This window comes from Struthio camelus, chromosome 2 (assembly GCF_040807025.1).
Source record: "Struthio camelus isolate bStrCam1 chromosome 2, bStrCam1.hap1, whole genome shotgun sequence".
Taxonomy (NCBI): Eukaryota; Metazoa; Chordata; class Aves; order Struthioniformes; family Struthionidae; genus Struthio; species Struthio camelus.
This window is the reverse complement of record NC_090943.1, coordinates 38485139-38505781: the sequence shown is the minus strand read 5'-3', so window position 1 is coordinate 38505781 and position 20643 is coordinate 38485139.

The following is a 20643-nucleotide window of genomic DNA, read 5'->3' as shown; positions in this document are numbered from 1 at the left end:
AAGCGTGAAAAGGCGGTATTAATGCGCCCGGTGCTCGGATTGAATCGGATATACGCCGTCGCCGCGGCCGGCTGACCCAAGGGCGGCGTTTTCCGTTCAGTGGCAAAACGCTTATTTGTAGCCTGGAGACCCCCTCTTGCAGCCCCTGCAATAACTTTTGGCACGATAAATTAAACGTACGCGCACTGTGGTCCATTGGGGGGGAGTGTCGTGTGACGGCTCCTGTCAAAGGTTACCGGCCTTCATACAGCCGCATGAAGTATTTCTCTAGAGGGTAAATATTTGTACTCATTAAAGGGAGATAAAGACGGCAGCCTGGAAGTGGCGGGTGCCAGTAGGGAGCGCAGCCCGCGGGCACCCCGCCGTCGCGGCGGCTCTGCCCCGGCCCGGGCGCGGCCGCCCCCGCCGCTGCCGGCTGCGGGCGGGGGGACGCACCGCTGGACGCCAGCCCCTGGGCGCTTCCGCTGAGATTTCCCCGAAGCCGAGGCTGAAACTGATTTCTACACATACCTCTCCATCTATACACACAGTGTGTACACATATACGATGTATATATACACTTATAAAATACGTATCTATAAAATACATACACACCCGTATATACATTATATATGCACGTACGTAGAAGCTAAGGACAAAAAAGCTTTCGGATCGAAAGCTCCTAAATCGTATCGTTTAGCACCACTGGTATCATTTCACGGGTTTGGTGGAAACCGCTATCAAAAGGGGAGCATGTGTGCGCGTGTGGAGCGGTGCGTGCGTGCACGCACATGCACACGTGTGTATGTCCAGGGAACGAAACGACTTAATGCCCTCACAAATATCCAGGATTTCACTTTCCGAACTTCTAAGGGTTTTCCTATGGAAAAAAAAAAGATGATGGATTTTTCTTTTATATCTCACAGAAAACCCATTATTTCCAGTTGTGCAGTTTGGCTCACAAAATAGTTAAGGCATAAAAGTCCACTCGTTGAGATATCAGAGATGATATACTGATCTCCTGGGTTGGAAATTAAATCTCAGTACATGCGCACACATACTAGGATGTATAGGAATGTATGAACACGTTTTAACGGGCGTATGTATATACACACTTTAATTCTACCTGGGCTACTCATCTAATAAATTAAAAACCGGACGGTGAGCGTAGCCATATGCACACAAACCACACACATACACAGTAAGTTTTATTTTATTAGAGACTATTAAGACACAAGCCCATAAAAATCTATCCCTATTTAAATTTTATGGTAGTCTAAGTTTAAAGTGTGCATGTTTGTGCGGGTAAAAAGAATTGTACATGTGATTATCGATACACACTAAGCTATCAGATTTTTTTGTGTGTGTATATTATGGAAACACACATAACATGGATTATTACAAAACAATCGATTAAAAAAAAACCCTCGTAAACATGAATATCCGCTTAAGGGCCACTTAAGAAGTAACACACATTACGGTGGTTTCCCCTGTCCCTACAGCCAGTGGCGACTCAACTAGGCTTTGCCTCTGCGTGTGTGTGTGTGTGTTTTTCACAATATTTCCTCCTGGAAACAGATGTGTACTTTATTTCAGGCGAGCTTTCTGCTTCTTTTCCCCCCTAACCTGCTAATTCCCCGAGTTTATTCGTGCCACAGACAATAAAGCCATAAAGCTGACTGCAGAAATTTGTTTGCCGTAACGACGTGTTATTTGAGTCCCGGGTTTCGGGACTCTGACACTCAACCAGATCAAAGAGCCTCCCTTAAAAACGCCGTGTGATGCCGCGCGTGTGTACGTGTGCGCGTGTGTGTGCGTGCAGGGAAACGCCGGGCAGGCGGGGGAGGAAATCACGGGTGGGGAGCCCGGCGGCGCCCCCGCCGCCCGCGCTTCCCCACCGCCCGGGCTCCCCGCGGCCCCACGCCTGGCTTCCCCGCGCAGGCGAGCCGCCTTTCCCCCTCGGGATCCCGGGCTGTCTTTCCCCTCCCGAGCGATAAAAAACGCCGTGCGAGACAGCTCGGATTTATAGGACGTTTCCCTGCTCTCCAGCGCCAGGTTCAGCCGATGGCTCGGTGTCTGCGTCCCTCCGTACTGCGGCTACCTCGATAGGTTTAAAGCACCACGTCTAATTGCACGGCATTAGTTTTACTACCAGATATTGACTCCTGAAAAGTAGATTTAAATTACGTGTTGCAGAAGTGATACTATAAACCGGCAGAAAACAGAATCCCTCCTCAAACACATTTATGGGCTAAGGCTGCAAAGATCACAGGCTTCAGGTTTTGCCGTCGGTTGAAAGGTTGTCCCAGCACGGGAAGTCATTTGATAAACCTTAAGCTGTACTTCATAATCTTTACCGTTTTATGGAGCTTTCCAAATCTTTAACACACTGTAACCTTTTCAAGACAGATTGCCAGACAACATTTCGGTGTTAGGTTTACTTAATGCAGTTCTTGTGAGGAAGTGAATTTTCACGGTGCCCACATTACTGCCGGGCACTCCCTCCCCTTTTCCCCAGCCCCGCGGAGCCGTCGCCTGCAAAGATTTATGGAACCTGTTGATTTATAATATCATATACCCGATTTTTGATCTGTCAGATTACAGCCCGCACTGTGTCTGAGGCTGCCACTAGGTGAAGGGCGCTTTTTGTACGTGTTCCTCTGATTAGTGCTTTCATGGAGGGGAGGGAATTTATGATTTATTGCCTTGTTCGGCCGTTTAGGAAGCAAAATTAACCACAGAACGCCTCCTTCCCTTTTGAAGTTCACGAGTTGTTTTCCTTACTGTACAGGGCGAGGATCAAAGGCTCGAAACGCCCTCTTGTGTTTGTTTTATTTACAAAAAAAAAAAAGAAGAAGAAGAAAAAGTTAAGAAGAAGAAGAAAAAAAGCAATTAAAGTATCAGCTCGCCGCGGCCGCGGAAACTCAACACCGGGCGGGAGCCGAGCCGCGGCGCTGCGGCGCGGGGCGGCCGCCCCCGCGGACACGCCCCCCCCCCGCGCTCGCCCTCCCCGTGACGAAACGGCCCCTCCCTCGTGACGTCACCGCCAGCCCCTCTCCGGGGCCTCGGTTTCTGCCGACAAAACCGTGGCGCTGAAGGGGTCTGAGGCTGGCAGGGACCGCGGGTTGGTTTTTGTCAAACGCCGAAAAAAAGCCCCGCGTTGAGGCAGCCTGGGGAGTGAAGCAACGCCGCGAAAACCCCCGCGTTTCAGCCGTGCCAAAACCCGGCGAATTTGCCCAAATCAGCGTCGTGGGCCCGGCGTTTCCCCGCGAGCCGCGCGTGGCGGGGGCGCAGGCTGAAACCCGCCGCCTGCTGGCCGAAACAGCGCCCCGCGGCCGCGAGGAGCGGGGCAGCGCAGCCCGGCTCCGCGGGGCTCCCGCCGGGCGCGGACGGCGGGCGCTGCGCGGCGCTGCGCGCTCTCCCCGCGCCCCCTGGCGGGCGGGAGCCGTGGCGCTTCCCCCGCCTCACTCCCCAACACCGCCGGCGAGAGTCCCAGCAGCGCGTAAATCACTGCCGGCCGCTGATTGGTGGCCCGGCGCCGGTGACGTCGGAAGCCGGAGGGATGACGGGCGGGGCGCGGCGCTGACGCTGCGGGAGCTCGAGGGGAGCCGAGCGCCGGCACGGCGAGGGCGGCGGCGCGCACGTCCCGCGGCAGGGCGAGCGCGGAGGGCCGGGGGCGAGGCGGGTGACACGCCGGTTTAGCCCCCGGGAGGCTGAATTAGGAGCCGCCGCGCCCAAACACGCCTCTTCCCGTCTGTGCAACGAGCGGACGGCGAAGGGGCGCTTGTACCGCAGGGTCATTTCTCTCCGGACCTTGCTGCAGAAGTCGCGTTCAGCCTTGCCTGATCGCGTTCCGCCACTGTCCCGCATGGGGCACCTGCGGCTGGCGCCCTGGCATTACCGGGTTTCTTCCCCCCCTTGGGTTTAATCCGCGGGGAGAGGCTGAGGCCAGGCGGAGGAGCACCCCCCCCCCCCGCACCCCGCACAAGCCGCGGGGAAACAGGCGCATCTCGAGTGCAAAACCTATTATGGTCGGGGCTGCTGGAGATCAGGGCAGCGCAGTTTCCGCCGAAAAACTCTTTGCACGTCAAACTAATGAGCACGCAAAGATGCACACGCACGCACACACACACATTTCATCGGTAGGTTATTCAGTTTTGAATAAATTTGGCACAGGCACGTACAAGCTGTACGTGCGTGCCCGGCAAATGAAGACTGTATGTTACTGTTATGCGTGTGAATATAAAACTGACACTCTACGGAAGCGGTCGGAAGACATTTACAGATTTGTGGGTAGTACAAATAAGACCCACGTTAGCGCCGTCCCCAAGCGCACGTCCCCCGCGGGCCGCCCTGCGCTCGGCTCCGCACTGCCGCCCCCCCACTGCCGCCCGCCGCGGCGCGCCCGGCATGCAAATGTCCCCTGATTGACACTCACGGAGGCAGCCAATCACGCCGCGCCTCCTCAGTCATTGGCCCGGGGGCTTTCTGACGTTCAGGTGACGCGCGGCGCGAAAGCCGGCCAATCCCCGCCGCGTATGCAAATAGGGGCGGTGCTGTTGCCGGGGTGGGGCGCGCGCGCCGCCCCGTGGCCGACGCGGGGCGTTGCAGCCGCGCGGCGGCGGCGGCGGCGGCGGCGGCGGCGGCGGCGGCGGCTCGGCGGGGAAGCTCTGCACCGCGCTTTTGCGCTTTGAGTTGCCCCACGCTGCCGGACAAGTTCAAAATGCAGCGGCCAGGCATTCCCGCGCTGCAGCCCGCGGGCAGCCGGTTGCACCCCTTGCAATTCCCTTTTTTCCTTCTTTTTTGTCTTTTCTTTTTTCTCTTTTTTTTAAATGTATTTTCACTTTTTACAAGGTCGCTTTGGGGCGCCCGGTGTGCAGCGCGAGAGAGCCGCGAGGAGCGGGCTGCGAGCCGCCGAGGCGCGGGGGAACGGCGCGGTGGGACGCCTCCGCGCCGCGCCGCGCCCGCCGAGCGCCGGCCCGCTTGCCGGGGCACGGCAACGGGGAATAAAATCACGAACAAAGCCCCGCAGAGCCTCACGGCTCTCCCCCTCGCCAGCGTGCACTTCTGCCCTGAATTTGGTATAATCCTGCCTCATTTTTGTGTAAATTTATTTGTCGGGAGGAAGCGGCAATTTATTAAATTTCATTTAAAAAAAAAGAAAAAAAACGGGTTCTGGTGTGACCCCCCCCCCCACCTCCGAAAAGGGACAGAAGCGAGGGGCTGCAGGCGTTGATCTCAGGGACAAAACCGGCCCCGGGAGCGGGGCGGCAGCGCGGCGCTGCAGCCCGGGCGGCCCGTGGGCCGCGGACACGCACACGGACACACACATTTCCTATCTCTCCTTCCTTTTAATCCAGCGGGGAGGACGGAGAGCCCCAATCCCTCTGGACCCGTCCCAGTCTGCGCTCCTCTTTGGGTCCTGCTCCTGTTTTCACCTCGCTTTCAGTATTCGCTTTTTTTTTTTTTTTAATTTTCCTCCTGGGAAGACTGAAGCCCCTTCTTTCATTTGTTTAACTTCGTTTTAGCCGACGAGGCTTTTGGAGGCAAATGCAGCTAGCTCGCAATTTAAGCAACTTTTAACCGGCCTCAGAAACACAGGCTGCACGGCTGCTCGGTGTCCTGTTAATTCAGCAACGTGCAGCGGCAATCTGTGTGTGTGTGTGAGAGAGTTGCACCGCGATGGATTGCAAAGTATTTCTGTGTCTCTGTACGCGGAAAAACTCTGTATTCAGTGCCCGGCATTTAGAAATAATCCCATGAAAGAATAAACGTGATGTTTGTGTGTATCAGGTAAAAGATTTTTCTTGCTTTTTTAGTATTTTGTCTTTTCTCACTCGGAAACAATAAGTGAATAGTTTATCCCACGGTGACCTAGCACATGAAAAACACTTTTCCCTGCACCAGAGAAGGGCGAAAAGCCTCCTTTGCAGCAACTGGCAGAGCAATTTTGCGAACGGCTTGGTTTGTATTGTGCAGCTGGAGGAGAGTGGGGCTGCGCGCGTGTCGGTGTGTTTCTAGGAGAGGTTAGCGGGCACATAGAGAGGGGCTGCAAGCTCGGGGAAAGCAGCGATTTCTGAGAACCCATGTGGAGTTCCCCCCCCCCCCAAATCCTAAACAGACATTCCAAGAAGGAGGAAACAATTCTGATTTGTTTTCATTGGAGGTTGTAAAGCAAGACCCAAACAAAGTTAGAAATATAAACCAACTGAAAGATCTCCCAGCTGTTTAGCTGGTGCTTCTAAATAAGCCTGATCTCTTTTACTCTCTCTCCCCTCCAGGATCTCCCTGGCTTGTGGTTTCTCTCTAAATAAGGAAGGTTCCCTAGAGAATAACTCGCTGGAATTCACTCCGTCAAGAAATGGCTGCATAGTTTGGTGAGACGCGAAAGGGGCCTTGAGTCGGGGAGGGATTGGGGAACGGCGATGGTTCTGCAGCCAAGGGGAGATACCTGCTATGGTAACAAGGAGAAACAAACTCCGTGCACCAGTGCACAAGCTCGATTAGCCAAGGGGCTCGGGAAGTAGCCCCTCTCCTATCCCTAAATAATAGGAAATAATTGACCCTGTGCAAAGTTGGTCTTTTTTCTTCCTCCCCCTTCAGTTTCCTCGTGCGTTGGTCGTTCCCAGGGACTGCAGAGGAAATCAAGCAGGCCCTGCCATGAGCCATATGTGGGCCCCAATGAGCTCCTTGGGGTCCCCATCAAACCCTGGCCCCCAGCATTCCCACTTGTTTGCATATCGCCTCGCACTAACCCTGTGCCTTCAACCTCTCCCGGCCCCTCTCCAGCATCCCACCTCATTTTTGGCCTGTTTTAGTCGGGCTGCCTTCCACCCTAATGATTTTGAGTATCGAGTCTCTGGTTTTCTTGTCTGTCTATTTCATTTTCATCCAGAGTCCGAGAACTGTGACTTTAAACTGCTTTTGCCTCGTAGATTGTTTACTTCTACATTACGGTCTGTCCGTCTGCCCCACTGTGGCTTTCCCTTTTCCATGTAGCAAGTGACTTCACAAGCATGCTGTCCCTGAAAGCAGCCCGACCTGTGTCGTCAGAGCAGGACAAAGTACCTCTCGGGATCTTTCGCACAGAGACAAGGCTGCACATTCGAGGAGAAAAAATGATCCCTGGGGTAGGGACATTAAACATAACCCCCTTCCCCCCCCAAAAAAAAAAGAAAAAAGGAAAAAGGAAAATAGAAAAAAGAAACAAAAAAGAAAAAAAAATAAGAGAAAAGGAAAAAAAGAAAAAGAAAAAAGGAAATAAAAAGGAGAAAGAAAAAAGAAAGAAGAAAAAAGAAAAAGTTTAAGAAAACACATCTTGGATTTGAGGTGTAGCTGTGACCTAAGCAATTCGCTGTCCGACTTACACAAAAGATGTATCTGCTTGTAGTGTGGGGCTATTATTAGGGGGCTGTTGTTTTGCCCCTAACTAGAGAGCGCTGTGGTTAAACACCGTCCTCAAAGCCGTGAACAGCTCAGGGCCCGGGACGGGAGGAGAAGCAAGTTTTTTGTGTAGATACACGGTGCTTTTATACAATCTGTACGTGCACATATGCATGCATGTGTGGGGTGGTTTATTTTTTTTTGCATACATGTGTCTGTATGCATGTCTACAGTGTGGGTATGTGTGTGTGTTTTTATACATATAGTGTGTACAGGCACGTGTGCACCTATGCATCTCCTACGCGGCCCGCGTAGGAGCGCTGCCGCCGCGCCGTACCCGCGGCAGCCGCCGCCCCGCGCGGCCGCCAGGGGGCAGCAGACACCGCGGCAGCGCCCGAGCCGCAGCCGCCGCCGCCCGCGAGAGGCCGAGAGAGAAGCGCGAGTTTTCTTACGCTCCGTGGGTTCACCCCCCCTCCCACCCCCCCCGCCAAAAGGAGCCGGCAGGCTTAAAGACAGCAGAGGTGCAGGAAACGGTGAGCTGCGCTCCTCAGCCTTGGTTGATGCAAGTAAACGGAAAGCAAACGCTTTGGGTAACTGAGTTTCCTAAGATTGCATCGTAAACTGAGGTCTGCTAGCCTTGCCCCGAGCCTCTGGGTGTTCTGTTTTTATGTTAGAACAATGGATTTATTTTATACCATGGAAAAGCTGATGAAAACCTGCGTTAGTAGAAACTGGATCCTTGTGAAAAAAAAAAAAAAGCTGTTTCAATGTAGCCACATCCGCACCCCAGTTCATTTTGCCCTGGCAAGAAAATTAATTAATCCTTCCAAAATCATTTTTACAGCTCGAAAAATTCCAAGAAAACTTTTCGAAATGATTGTAGCTAACTTGGGAAGCTACTCACAGTAGTTTGCTTGAAGAAAACAGAAATATAATGTTAGAAAATCAGAGGGCTGTCTTACTGTCATCTAAACTGAAGTAGAGATTGTGGGGTCTTAGTAACTCTTGGGAAAAGATCTGTTTTTAATTCAAAAGACAGCTCTTAACACAAGGCAGGCAACGGATACACAAACTAGACCTGGATATACTTTGGAGTATACTTTTTGTGGCTATCCAATTGAATTTTCCAGCTAGTCCCCTTTGTCCATCTGGATGTTTCTTTGTGGTCTCTTCAAGATCACTCATGTGATGGATTTTCTTGGCCCACAATGACTGCAAAAAAGCAAATCTGACAGTTGCTTTCTGCTAGCACCCTCCTCGGCTCATAAGCCTTCTCCAGTCAGGCCGCACGACCAGATGACTTATTCAGCCAATTGCAAGGAAGGGACACAGCCCAAATAGTCAACCAGAGAGTAAAACATACTCATAGAAAGAAAAAGAAAAGTCATTTCAGTAAATAGTTGTATGCCAGAGCAGCTACAAGAGACCCAGTCCCCTAGTCAATGGCTTCACAGTGCTCTTGCAAAACTGTAGCTCACTAAACACTCATAAATTAGTGGCGATTTAACTCGTTTCTTCTAACACTGTAAAAAAGTTCAACTGTTTAGATTTCGTGCACACTGTATAACGTAAATGCTGCACGAGAGAATTTAAGCGTATTCCCGACGTCACGCTGCGGGGTCTGAGTGAACTCGGAGCCACAAGGACTCTGTGAATACACACTGAGTCTATAACCTGTGGCGGGAGGGTCTGATCCCTGCGAGTTTGCAATAGCTGCCGGTGACATGGTAACCACAGTTCCTGTCATGTCCGTGATTGGGAGATAAAAGGCCATTGAGCATGGAGATGCTTGGAGCTGAATAGGAGGACTGCAGTGGTTTCAGAGCCAGTGTCCCTATACATGACATTCAGGACAGATTCTTTCTCTCTTTTTCAAAACAAAGAGACAAATGAAACAGGAAACACTCAGCAAAGGAGCTGAAATGCTTTCTCAGCCTCGTTTTACAGGCCTCGGTGTGTTGCTCTGTGGGCACAGAGGGATCATGGCAAGCCTCACTGTGAGCACAGCAAAGTAACTGATAGTGCAGATCGTATGACATAAGGGCAAAGAGTGGCCGGTGCTCCAGACGTGCTCTGGCCTTATTCCAAACATAGCTGATAAGCGGTTTTGAGCACTTTGCCTACCGCTGATGATGCGATCTTTCCAAAGAGTAACGTATTTTAGTTTGGACACTGCAAGCCTCATTCTCCACAGACCAGATTAAATGACTATACTGACGTTTTGCAAGTGATGTCATTTACATGCCCAAAATATCATCCTAAGAAGCAGACATTCAGTGTTTTGTTATCCCGAAAGATGAGTCGGGCTTCCTGCAAAGGTGTGCCCAGCGTGCCAAAGAAGGTACGTGCAAGATTGTATCCAGAAGGATTATTCCCTCAGGTGGTACACAATAATTGCTTGTGCTTCAGGAGGCACCAAGCTACAGCAGTTCCAGCAAAGGTTTCTATTATAAGAATTACTATAGGGAATTGCAGATTCTAATTTCAGTCCAGATCATGGTGCCTGTGGTTTATATATCTCAGGCCAGACTCTCACTACATGAATGAAGTCAAGGAAATGGTACTGACTTATCCCATTAGGGAAATCTGTCCCATTGTGTTCTTTATCTATTTGCCAACATAAAGCCTCTAACGGAAAGTTGTGTGCAGAGTCTGGGTGGTTTCTGGACAAACTCTGGGAAAAGGTTTAATATATTTTTTTATAATAGCAAATTGGTCCTGTTCCTATATTTTTCCTATGTATTGAGTAGAAATTCAGAGCAAGAGGCAGATTATTGTTTTTGAAGGTGGGAAGTCCCTCTCATTGTGACTAACTGTGGGGTTATAAACAGAAATTTATTTGGTGTGAAGATTAGAGGTTTCAGCCCTTGGACTGTATGCGGGAATCAATGCTGTGGCCCACAGCAAGGCTTTCAGCTGCAAGAAGGGGGAGCAGAAGGGGAGCAAAGGTGTGTTTGGTGCTTTTGTTTTGGAAAACTGAAACCATAAATTAGAGAAAACAATTTCCCATAATGGTCCCCAGAACGATTTCTTTCCCATGAGCCTGGACTCTAGGAGGGGTTCTCCCTGGGCATGGCAGAAGTACCTGTATCGAGACATGACTTAGATATTTTGGGGAGATGTGAAATACAGAAACTGTCTTGCAGTTGCCACTGAGAAAAGGACACTGCAAACTAGGAAGTTCTGTCCCATTCATATGAGTGCTATGCCCTTATCTGGGCAAGGAAAACTTGGTGGCCCAAAGGTGAGGATCCTACAAGTCCACAGATGCACAGAGAATGACTATGCTTTTGCCTTTCTGCAGGTGGCCCATAACAATGCGTCCTTCTTTCAAGGCTTTTTGTCTGTATAGGTCCTGCCAGTGATACCAGATATCAGCAAATTTCTGCCCAGCTCCCTCTGTATACTCATGAGCAATGGAGAATTATGATTTACTTATTGTTGTACCTATGTCCCAATGCAAGGATTAACAGGAAACTTAGGAGAAGAGGAGCCATAATAGAGAGAACACAGAAACATGAGACAGGTTAACTGTAAGGAGCGTAGCACAGCTACCTTTAATGTGGACAGAGTTAGGATAGACCGTCCTTGGGGATGAGCTGTGGGAGCAATGCTTACCAAGAGGACCAAAAATAGTGGGGAATATGTTCCCATTATAAGCATACCATGAGGCTGAGGTGCTCTAGGATGAAAGGGGGGCTTCCTGATGTGTTCAGAAAGAAGTGCTTTCCTCCTGAAATCCATCTTCATGGATATCTAAAAATGCATGGTAGCTGGGACAGTGCCTGCCCATGTACAACCCCAAGCTTGTCTTAAGTAAGTACTTGTGAAAGTTGTTCTTGCGTGTTTGTGCGTGCGCCCTTTTTTCTCCCACTGTTTGTCATTTTCACAGGCTTCAGTGCCACAAGTTTCCAGGAACGCGGGCTATGCATCTGCGTGAGACGGGGGTGGCCATTGCCCGCCTTTGGGCACTGTGCCCAGTGCAAGCCTCAGGGCCTTGGGAAGGAGGGACGAGGGTGAAGGTGCCAGAGTGAAGAGCTGCGGAGAGGAAAGAGTGATTTACGGAAGAGATGATGCTGAGATTGCTCCACCTCAGGAAGTCTAGCAGAGTGCAAATGTAAGTGACTGATGATTCCCAGATAAGCAATAAGTCCATTGGAATTTTGCACAGATATATGCAATGTTTTCCATGTAACTCAGAAAGGCTCTCATAGTAACCTTTATTTGCCCGAAACCTGGATTCTTTTTTTCTGTTTTTCTTTTTCTGTTTTTCTTTCTTTTTCTCCTTCCCAGGGCCTGTGAAAGTAGTTCTCTACAAATTACCTATCTTTCCCTTTGCTACTTGCAGAGCGGGTGCTTCTGGAAAATGAAGGAAAAGCCAGTCAGAGAGTTCAAGCTGCACCAGCTTCCCAGGGCTGGTGGGGCAGCTCGTATCCTGAAAACCTCCAGGTTTCTGCTTCCCACCACTCCCCACAGAAGTCATCTTCACTGTTGCGGCAGTTTGGGAGACAGACTGAAAACATTAACAAAAAGTCTATTTAACTAGTGGCTCACCCCCACCCCCTTCCCCTCCCCAACAGGTCTCTGCTTGAAAGATTTATTCTGTCCCTCAGTAATTCTTTATTCAGGCTGATCATCAAGTGCAGCGATTCCTTGGAGGGTGTTTTATTTCTGAAGTGGGCAATCTTCAGCATGGTAGGACTTTAACATCCCTCTGACATAAACTTTCACGTCTAATATAGTGATATATTCATGGGCTTATGGGCAGAGCAGTTTTCCAAATAGGAGGACAGGGAAGAAGTTAAAAAAAAAAAGTCTCCCTTTTCACATAAGAACTGCCCGATTTGTGGTTTGGACGCCTCCAGCAGATATTAAACAGAGTGGATGGAAAAGGTTTGTTCGGCTGGAGTTTGACTTTCCCTCATCTTGTAATTTTTGGCTGAGAGTCAAATTCTTGTCCGTTCCCCTGAACTGCCTGGTCTCCCGCCAGCCCCGCTGGCCTGCTCTCCAAGGTGTTGACAGAATGTTTTTCAGCTGTACCAAAGGCCGCAGATTTTATGTCAGGCTTCAAGATACACAGCTTGATAAACACGTCTGCCTCCAGCGATTGGCAGCATTCTTTCTGGAAAAGAAAACAAAAAATGGCCTTGTATAAACATGCAAAAGTGGTATGCGCGGCGTAGCATAACGGGGCTTTGAAGGCACGCTGGAGCCCTACGCCCCGCGGCGGGGTCGTCGCTGCTGGGGAAGCGGCCACTCGCTGCCCGGGCTTTGGTGGAGGCTCTCAGGTGGGGCTGGACCGGTGAGGTGTTTCCCTAGGGTCACGGCGGTCTCCTTCGGGCACGCACTGCGTGGAGTCGTCGCTGATGGAGGCTTCTTGAAGCTCATGGTTGTGCAGCTTGGCTGTGTTTTTGCTGTCGCGTTGACATTATTTGTTCCCTAGGAGCAGTTAGAGGGTCCCTGCTTGCCATGGTACATTCCCATGGCAAGAGACAGCCTTCCCGAAAATGATTAGTTAAAAGAAGGGTAGTGTTTTTTTTTTTTTTTCATACTACTCTAGGTGCCCAGAGCATCTATGTCCAGCACACTGAGGAGCTCAGAGCAGGTCTTGGGTCCATCTAATACTCAAAGAAACAAATTGCATTGCATTTGGGATGCCTGTTCAAGGGGGCTAAAATGCTGCCACTCCCCACTCTTCGGTAGCAGGCAGAGGTACTGGACAGCCCAAATCGCTTAGGTTCCCTGTGGAGGTGCATACGACAAGCAGGTTCCTGATGATAATCACATGCACACTCTAGTATGTGTGTTCCATAAGGCATAGGGACACTGAATGATGCTCCCAAGGTTGTACGAGAAGGCAGGGACAGAGCCAGCCATCCGGCCTGCTGGGTGATTAAATAGTTTTGCTGCTTAGAGTATCTCGAGCAGTGCTCCTGCTGCAGCACCTCCAGCAGCGCTCAGGCAGCACTTAGTAACCCTAAGGTGGAGTATTTTTGGTCCATTGATTCACTGCACCCTTGATTAAACTTTGATGAAGAGATCCTGATGATGTGGAGAAAGCATATCTAGCACATGCGCACTGGCACCGCTTGTAGGTAGCAGTTTGGCTGGGAACCTAACAATGAGGGCTCTAGGGTGAAGAGCTGGCGGAGGGGATTTTATGCTGAATATTACAAAGATTGCTGCTGCTGGAGACAGGGTCACCAGCTCTTCCCAATACAGAATTCTAAATTTTCCCTGAGTGAACAGGACAATGTGAGAAAGGACAGCACTTCTGGCTCTCAGTGCTTAGTTCTCCTAGACTAAACCTTGTACTTGCCTCAGTCAGGAGTGCTAGCTCTGGCAGCACAATGGAGATTATGATCACGACAATTATTAATATGATTCCTGTTAATCTAATTCCAGGTAACTTAACTCTTAAGCTACTATCAGTTTGTAATGCTCCCGAGAAGTGTCTCTTCACCACGTTTGTCAAGATCACTGATGCCATGCACAGTCTGTGGAAAAGAGCATAGCAAAGATCTTGATGTGACAGCATGACAACTGGGATAGCAAATGCTGCCCCAGGGAAATGCCCTCCCTTCCTTCCCCTTTCTATCCCCCTTCTCCTTTTGCTTTATCCAGGGGAGTTCTTTGTGGCTGGAAGCTGGCTGGGACAGGGATCATTTCTTGCTAAGAACAAATGCACTGCAGTAATATTGATAATGATGTGAACCCCTGATTCCTTGTGCCCTCAACAGATGCTACTGGTCTCAGCTGGAGGGTGATTTTTATATACTCATGCAGCCAGATCCCCTGGCAGTGACAGAAGGGGAGCGGATTTCTCTTAAAAAGAAGTAATTGTGTTAGGTCAGCCCTAGCCACGACCCACAAGAAGAGTTAAGTTGCAATGCGTGCTTCTTATGCAAATACAGTCCCCAATGGGTGCTCTCAGACTGCTGCTGGAGTAAGAGGATGACAGTTTCTGAATGTTCTTGTCTTTGCACAAAGATGGCACAGAGTCTGATGTCTTTGAAAACCAACCCAGCCCCTCAGAGCACATCATCTTAAATTTTTCTTCTGCCATCTCCCACCTGATCGCTGCTGGAGACAAAAACCCATTCAGATCTGATGTTCAGTCACCTCTGAGGTTGTTGAAGAAAATCTTAGGGTGCTTTTGATGTAATGCAGTCTGGCAGAATCCCAGTCTGTAAATACTGGGTCTTTCCCGTTGCAAATGCTTTTGTTAAGGGCTGATGGCATTCCCAGTCTACGAATAATACCAGATCTGACAATTGCTTGTTAGGAAAATATGGAGTGCTTAAGCTATAGGCACTGGATAGGAATCCTGAAAAAAATCAGTGGAGTTAAGAAAATAGAAATCTAGAGCAGATGTTGAAAGTCCCTTTTTTTCATATTTTATCCCCCCTGAGGGGGAAAGGGGAAAAAAACCCTTCTGCACAAATGCAGCTTAGAGGAGGAAATGGCTTCCTGGCAGGGGCCTTCCATTATATTGTTGAACTCTCGGGCTGTCTGTTGCTTCCCATTTTGTTAGCAGGATGGGCGGGGGCACAGCAGCCTTTTTGCAAATGTAATCCCCCCCACAAGGGTCAGGGCGTTGAACAGAGGTGCTGGAGGGGTTTTCCTTCTCATCCGGGTACATGTGGCAAACTTCACTTTGCAAATGCATGCTTTGTAAGGTTTCCTTCAGGGCTCACATTTTTCCTCTTTCAGGAGTGGTTGGGGAGCGCTGAGCTTGAAGGGCAGGGTATGTTTGGAATATACTGCTCCTTTTGTGTGTTCTTCCCTTTCTTAAATCAGAGCTGCATTTAAAACAATTCAGTGTAAGGGAGAAAAATAACACAGTGTGGGGTAAAAACAGAGTGTGGCTTGATTCTCAGTCATACTAATCAGCTGCCTTTACAACAGACTGCAATATGTTCAAGGGAGTGATTTATTCCTCAGCAGTGTAAGGTGACTTTAATATGAGACTCCATCCTTCCGTCCAGAAATCCTCATCCCTCAAATGTCTTTGCTTCCTGTCAAATGTCTTTTCTTCCTATAAATTCCCTTGCGCAAGCTATATCTTTGAAGCAATGGGATTGTGCGTCAAACCTCTTGTAAACTGTTGGAGGCTCAGGCTGCAGTTTGGAATAAGAGTGTGTGAGAATCGAGGCAATCCGGATGCACTGGAATGTGAAGAATATGCCCTTCTCCCCATCTACACAATTAGTAAGGTCACTGTGCCATGTGGGTTTACTCCTCTAAGTGGAAAAACATGTCAGCTGTATCTTTTTTTTTTTTTTTTTTTTTTTTTGCAAAGGGCTGGTGTGGCTGTCATGTGTTGTTACCTGTTTGCCAAAGCAACCGCAGTGGAGTCGAACAATAGTCTGGATGAGAATAAAAGAAAGTGTGTGTGCCCTAGGTAGGTAAATGGAGCCTCTGTGTTTGCTGTGACCTCCTTTTGCTCAGCTGATTGTGGATCATAACGATTGCTGCCATTTGGACAGGAATAATTAATGAGATAAGTGTAGGTTAGTGGCTTGCAAGCAGCCAAGGGCAAGGCTGCCTGTCCGTTTCAGCTCAGTCTAAACCGCGGGGGCACTTACTTCCTGAGTCAATAGTGATCCTGTAATGCTAGCAAAAGACTCCCATTGATCATTGCCCTCTGGTAATTGCTGCCAGTGTGAGCCTGCCTCTCACAACTTGTTGACATCTCTGGACAATTTAACTAAGCCCCTTTAAAAGGTCTCTGCAAAAGAAGTAGGCTGAGGTCTATAATAGCGTAGGTCAGGAATGCAAAGACAAATAAGATTCTTCCCCAAAGACTCCCAGGTAGGGTACATATGGCGTTCCAAGCCAAGTCATTTTTACAGTATTATTCCAGGTCTCCTTGTGTAGGTTCAGCACTAATTTACTGCTAATTTGCCTCACTGGGAGACTTGGCCAAAAAATTGCATTTCTGTTTCATGGGAATTTGTATGTGTGTGTGTAGAATACCAGCTTTGGCTTGAATCAGGCCCAAATCAACATTTTTGGGGGGAAATTCCCTCTTGCGTCCTCCTCGCAAGCTAGAAGTTTACCGTATCCAGCAGTGTCTTTGTTCAGAAGAGTTCTCAGCAGATTCACTGAGAACTGAGGTTAGTGAGAGCTGGTGTGAACCTACGGTACATATTCTTGCCTTGGAAGACATCTCTCTGGATTATTATGGGATTATCTGTACCCTGCCTATAGACAGACTTACTTGGTAGGACTGGAGATAAGAGCCTTGTATTCAGGAACTCCATGAGAAATCGAGGCAGAGACCTTCAGAACCTTGGCTTGAGTGAAAGTTAGTGTAAACTGAGGTGAAAACATCCTGGGTGCCAAGAAATTCCTAACTATATCTCTATTACCTAATTTCCTTAATTCCAATAGAGACGTCTGCCCTGAAACAGAAAATAAAATCTCCTGGTGGTTGGCTATGCAACAATATTGAAAGCTTTTTACATTTGTAAAGAAAAGCTCTCCAGCTGGTAAATATTGACAATGGAGCTATTTGGTGCTCTGCCCTCTGATATACATGGGGCATGGTTCCTAGTTATCTCTTGCTATCATTTCCACAAGCTCTTAATCTTTGCTCCATTCAAGGTCCAGACTGCAGCCCACTCTGGCCAGTGTGCTGATATAAATGCCTTTGTAGATGTCTGCAACTGCAGCATTTATTGTATTTTCAAACCACAGACTCCTTACACCTGACATGATTCCTCTCCCACTACCATTGGTCAGCTAAAGGAGACAAAAGCTACAATTTGCCCAGCTGATATATTCGTCAGGAAAACTGAAGTACAATCTGCTATTCCAAGTGAGAGTCATCATGAACTGCAGAAAGAAAGAAAGAAAGAAAGAAAGGAAGAAAGAAAGAAAAAGAAAAAGAGAAAGAAAGAAAAAGAAAAAGAGAGAGAGGGAAAGAAGAAAGAAAGGAAAGAAGAGAAAGACAGAGAGAAAGAAAGAAAACCAATGAGGAAGACCACAACAACTTCTGCACAGGAGCAGAAAGGGTGGAGCAAAGATACTATCACTTCTGCTTCATTCAGTAGCTCTGGGATGGACAGGGGTGCCCCGGGGGAGTGTGGCAGGCAAGGAACTGAACACTCAGTCTACACTAGATGCTGTCATGAAGCTAAGACAGGGAGGGCCGTGACTTCGTTTTAGCTTGGCGGATGGCAGATTGCTAAAATAGGAAATCCATCTTTTGCTGCATGGTTGGGAACTAGATTCTTCACAGAAATTTCATGATGCCTTTTCTTCCGGGTTAGCAGGCAATGCTGGCAGTTTTCATGTGAGACCTCTGTGTACAGAGTGCCTTTTTGTTGTAACCATCTCTCTTTGCAGTTCTGACACCAAAGATGCTTTTATGATTGACAGCTGTCAAGCACCTTATATATATACAGGTTTGATGTTCTAATAACAACAGATGACACTTTACCCTTTGTAGTATTGTTGAATCGATAAATACAGACCATGTTTATTAACTACAGCTGACATTGTCTTGCCAAGGACTCATGTAAAACAGATCTTAGTAATACTGGAATTCAGTAATGACAGCTTATATTTAAAGACAAGCGTAAGGCTGAAGCTTTACCACAGGATATTGGTTTTCTACAGATTCCAGTAGGGTAAGATCAGTGCTTAATCTTGCCAGAATGGATAAACAGAGTAACACACTGTGTGCTGCACGGAGATCTTTTGAAGGACGCTGTGAAAAACAGCAGGCTTTTCTCAGCTGTCAGAAATCCTGTGGCAGTTTTGGAAAGAGATGCCTCAGGACCCATGGCCAATATCTCCCACTCCCTCCCTCAGACTGTTGTCCAAGGGACTGGTACCATCCATCTGCTAGATGTAGCTTCTTCAAGGTTGTGTTTCTGGATATACGTTTTGGAGTCGGTCAGAAAACTCAGAGAAAAGTTATGTCCTTTCCCTCCTGCCTTACAGCACAACCATCAGTGCGGGCAGATGTTGAGTAAATCAGCTTGGGAAATAGGCTGGTTTAAATCTCCCTTCCCTGAATACTCCACACTCATCCATGCAGGAAATTCAATTCAGAAATAGAACAGTCGATGTTAATGGAATATAGCAAATATGTGACTTTCTGCTTCTCTGCTCTCGGACAAGTAGACTGGTAGTTTGTGGGCTGAACGAGAGCTTGTTTGTCCTTGAAACCTGGTGCAGGTTAGCTTCATGGTAAAGTGGCTGTGCATAACCAATTTCAGGAGGAAAACTTCCAGCCAGCTTATTAAACTTACTTTAGAAGAGGGCACGTTGAGATGTGAGATGTGCTGCTCCGTAATATCTTAGGTGGGATGTTTCCCAGCCTGAAAACACTGAGTATTAGTTGGCCCAGTCACCTCCTAAATATTCCACTTTTTTGTCTTGCCTACCCAGGACTGGCTTTGCTGTTAAGCTCTGCTGTTCATCTGCTTGATCCACAGTCAAGTTTTGTACTTCACTGTGGTCCCAAAGACCTGATAGAGGTGCGGGTGGACAGAATAAACAACTGGACCTTAACCAGAGCCACAAAGCTTGGGCTGATCTGTGAGCATGCTACAGGGGTCCTCTGTAGTAACTTGCACATCCTAGCATTCAACAGCTGCCTTCTGAATCAGTGCTCTGGAAACTGCTTGGCAAAGGGGAATCTTGAGGCAAACCTGTTAGCAAAGATCCAGGCACTTTTCTCCCCAAATAACTGTCAAAGTCAAACATGACTTATGTAAAGACCATTGCAGGGAGGCTTTCAAATGGCTGATTCCCAGGTCCTGGAAAGATGTTGCCATGATAGTCTAGCTCCTCATGCCTCTCTGTCATACTGTTCAAAATGGTGGACATACCTGAGAGTCTACAGATTGAATTTTTTTTTTCTCCCCCTTAAATATGAAACCACAGAAACAAATGACACCTCTGCTCTCTGGGTTCTGGTCTGCAATTCTTCCCTGAGGGCTTTTCTCTCCCTTAACTGGCTGAGTCCTCTCTCTTCCCCTGACCCTGCTGCCTGCCTTAGTAGTGGCACCACAAGAGTTACCAAGAAGAGTGTTTGTTGGAAAGGCATTTTAATTGGAGGAGCAGATACAGAAACGAACAAGCACTAGAGTCATTCTCCTGGCTCATATTTTCCTTAATGCCTTCAGCTTTGAGCCGGTGCGAGGTATTATGAGGTGACTTTCCCACCTCATGCAACGTAGACCTTTCCAAGAAAAGAAAACTGTCTTCAAACCCTTTCAGGAATTCTCACCTCCTCCCCAACCCTGTGGGTTACTATAGGAGTCAATTTACTTTGCAGTGGAATTTTTTGCTGATGTCCAGGTATTTCAAAGGGAGCCAAAGCCAAAGAGAGCTGTGCTACGGCCTGGTGGTTGCCAGCTCTTGGCACTGTCTCTCCATATACCCTTCAGTTCTCTTCCAGTCATACGTCAGCTCTGAGACTGTGGTCCTGACATAGACACAAAAAATTTGCCTTTTTGAAGAGAACAGCACTATCCATCCTGGGGGCTGGGTTCCCTTATTCTAGAGGAGAGCCGCCAAGTCATTACACGAGGCCCTTGAGTAGGGATGGATATTAGGGGGAAAGGGACAGTAGGGGTAGCACTTGGCTAAGTCAAGCAGCAGTGCAAGTCAACCAAGGGGAAGAAAATCCATGCTTTAGTTGCTACCCAGGGCCTTCAGGAGTGTAATGCTGGTGCTGGCCTCAGTGTAATAATCTTCAAAAAGTCTTCAGAGCGGTACAGATAATTACTGGCATTTCTCTTACTGCTCCCACCTCCTTCCACTTTAGCAACTTGCTTAAACCCTCTTTCGTTAGTCTCTTCCCTTAGCAGCCTCGCCATGGGATTCAGCCCCCTCAATCCCTTCAGGAAATCCTCTCCTATACCTGGCTCAGGGAGATGATGGGAAGCCAAGGAGCCTTCTGTAGCCAGTAGCCTGCCTCAAAAGTGGAAAAGCATCTGGTAGATCACTTTCAGGTTTTGATGGCTCTTACTCTTGCCAATTGTTTTTGGTCACTGGCTAATGAATATTTGCGACCCAGCTTAATCTGTCGAGCATTATTTATTTTTGAGTCTTGTGTGTGGACAGAGGTCCACATGGGCACTGTAGGAACTCGCAGTGAATTCCAAGAATGCCTTGTCGCTGTGCTGTCCTGGGGCAGAAGGGGGATGGGGACTCTTGTCATCGGGAGGAGAGAGTGCCATATAGCGCAGAGAGGGTATAACCAAGTGAGCCACGCTATGTGACAGAAGATGTGAGTTTCATTAGTAGCATCACAGACTA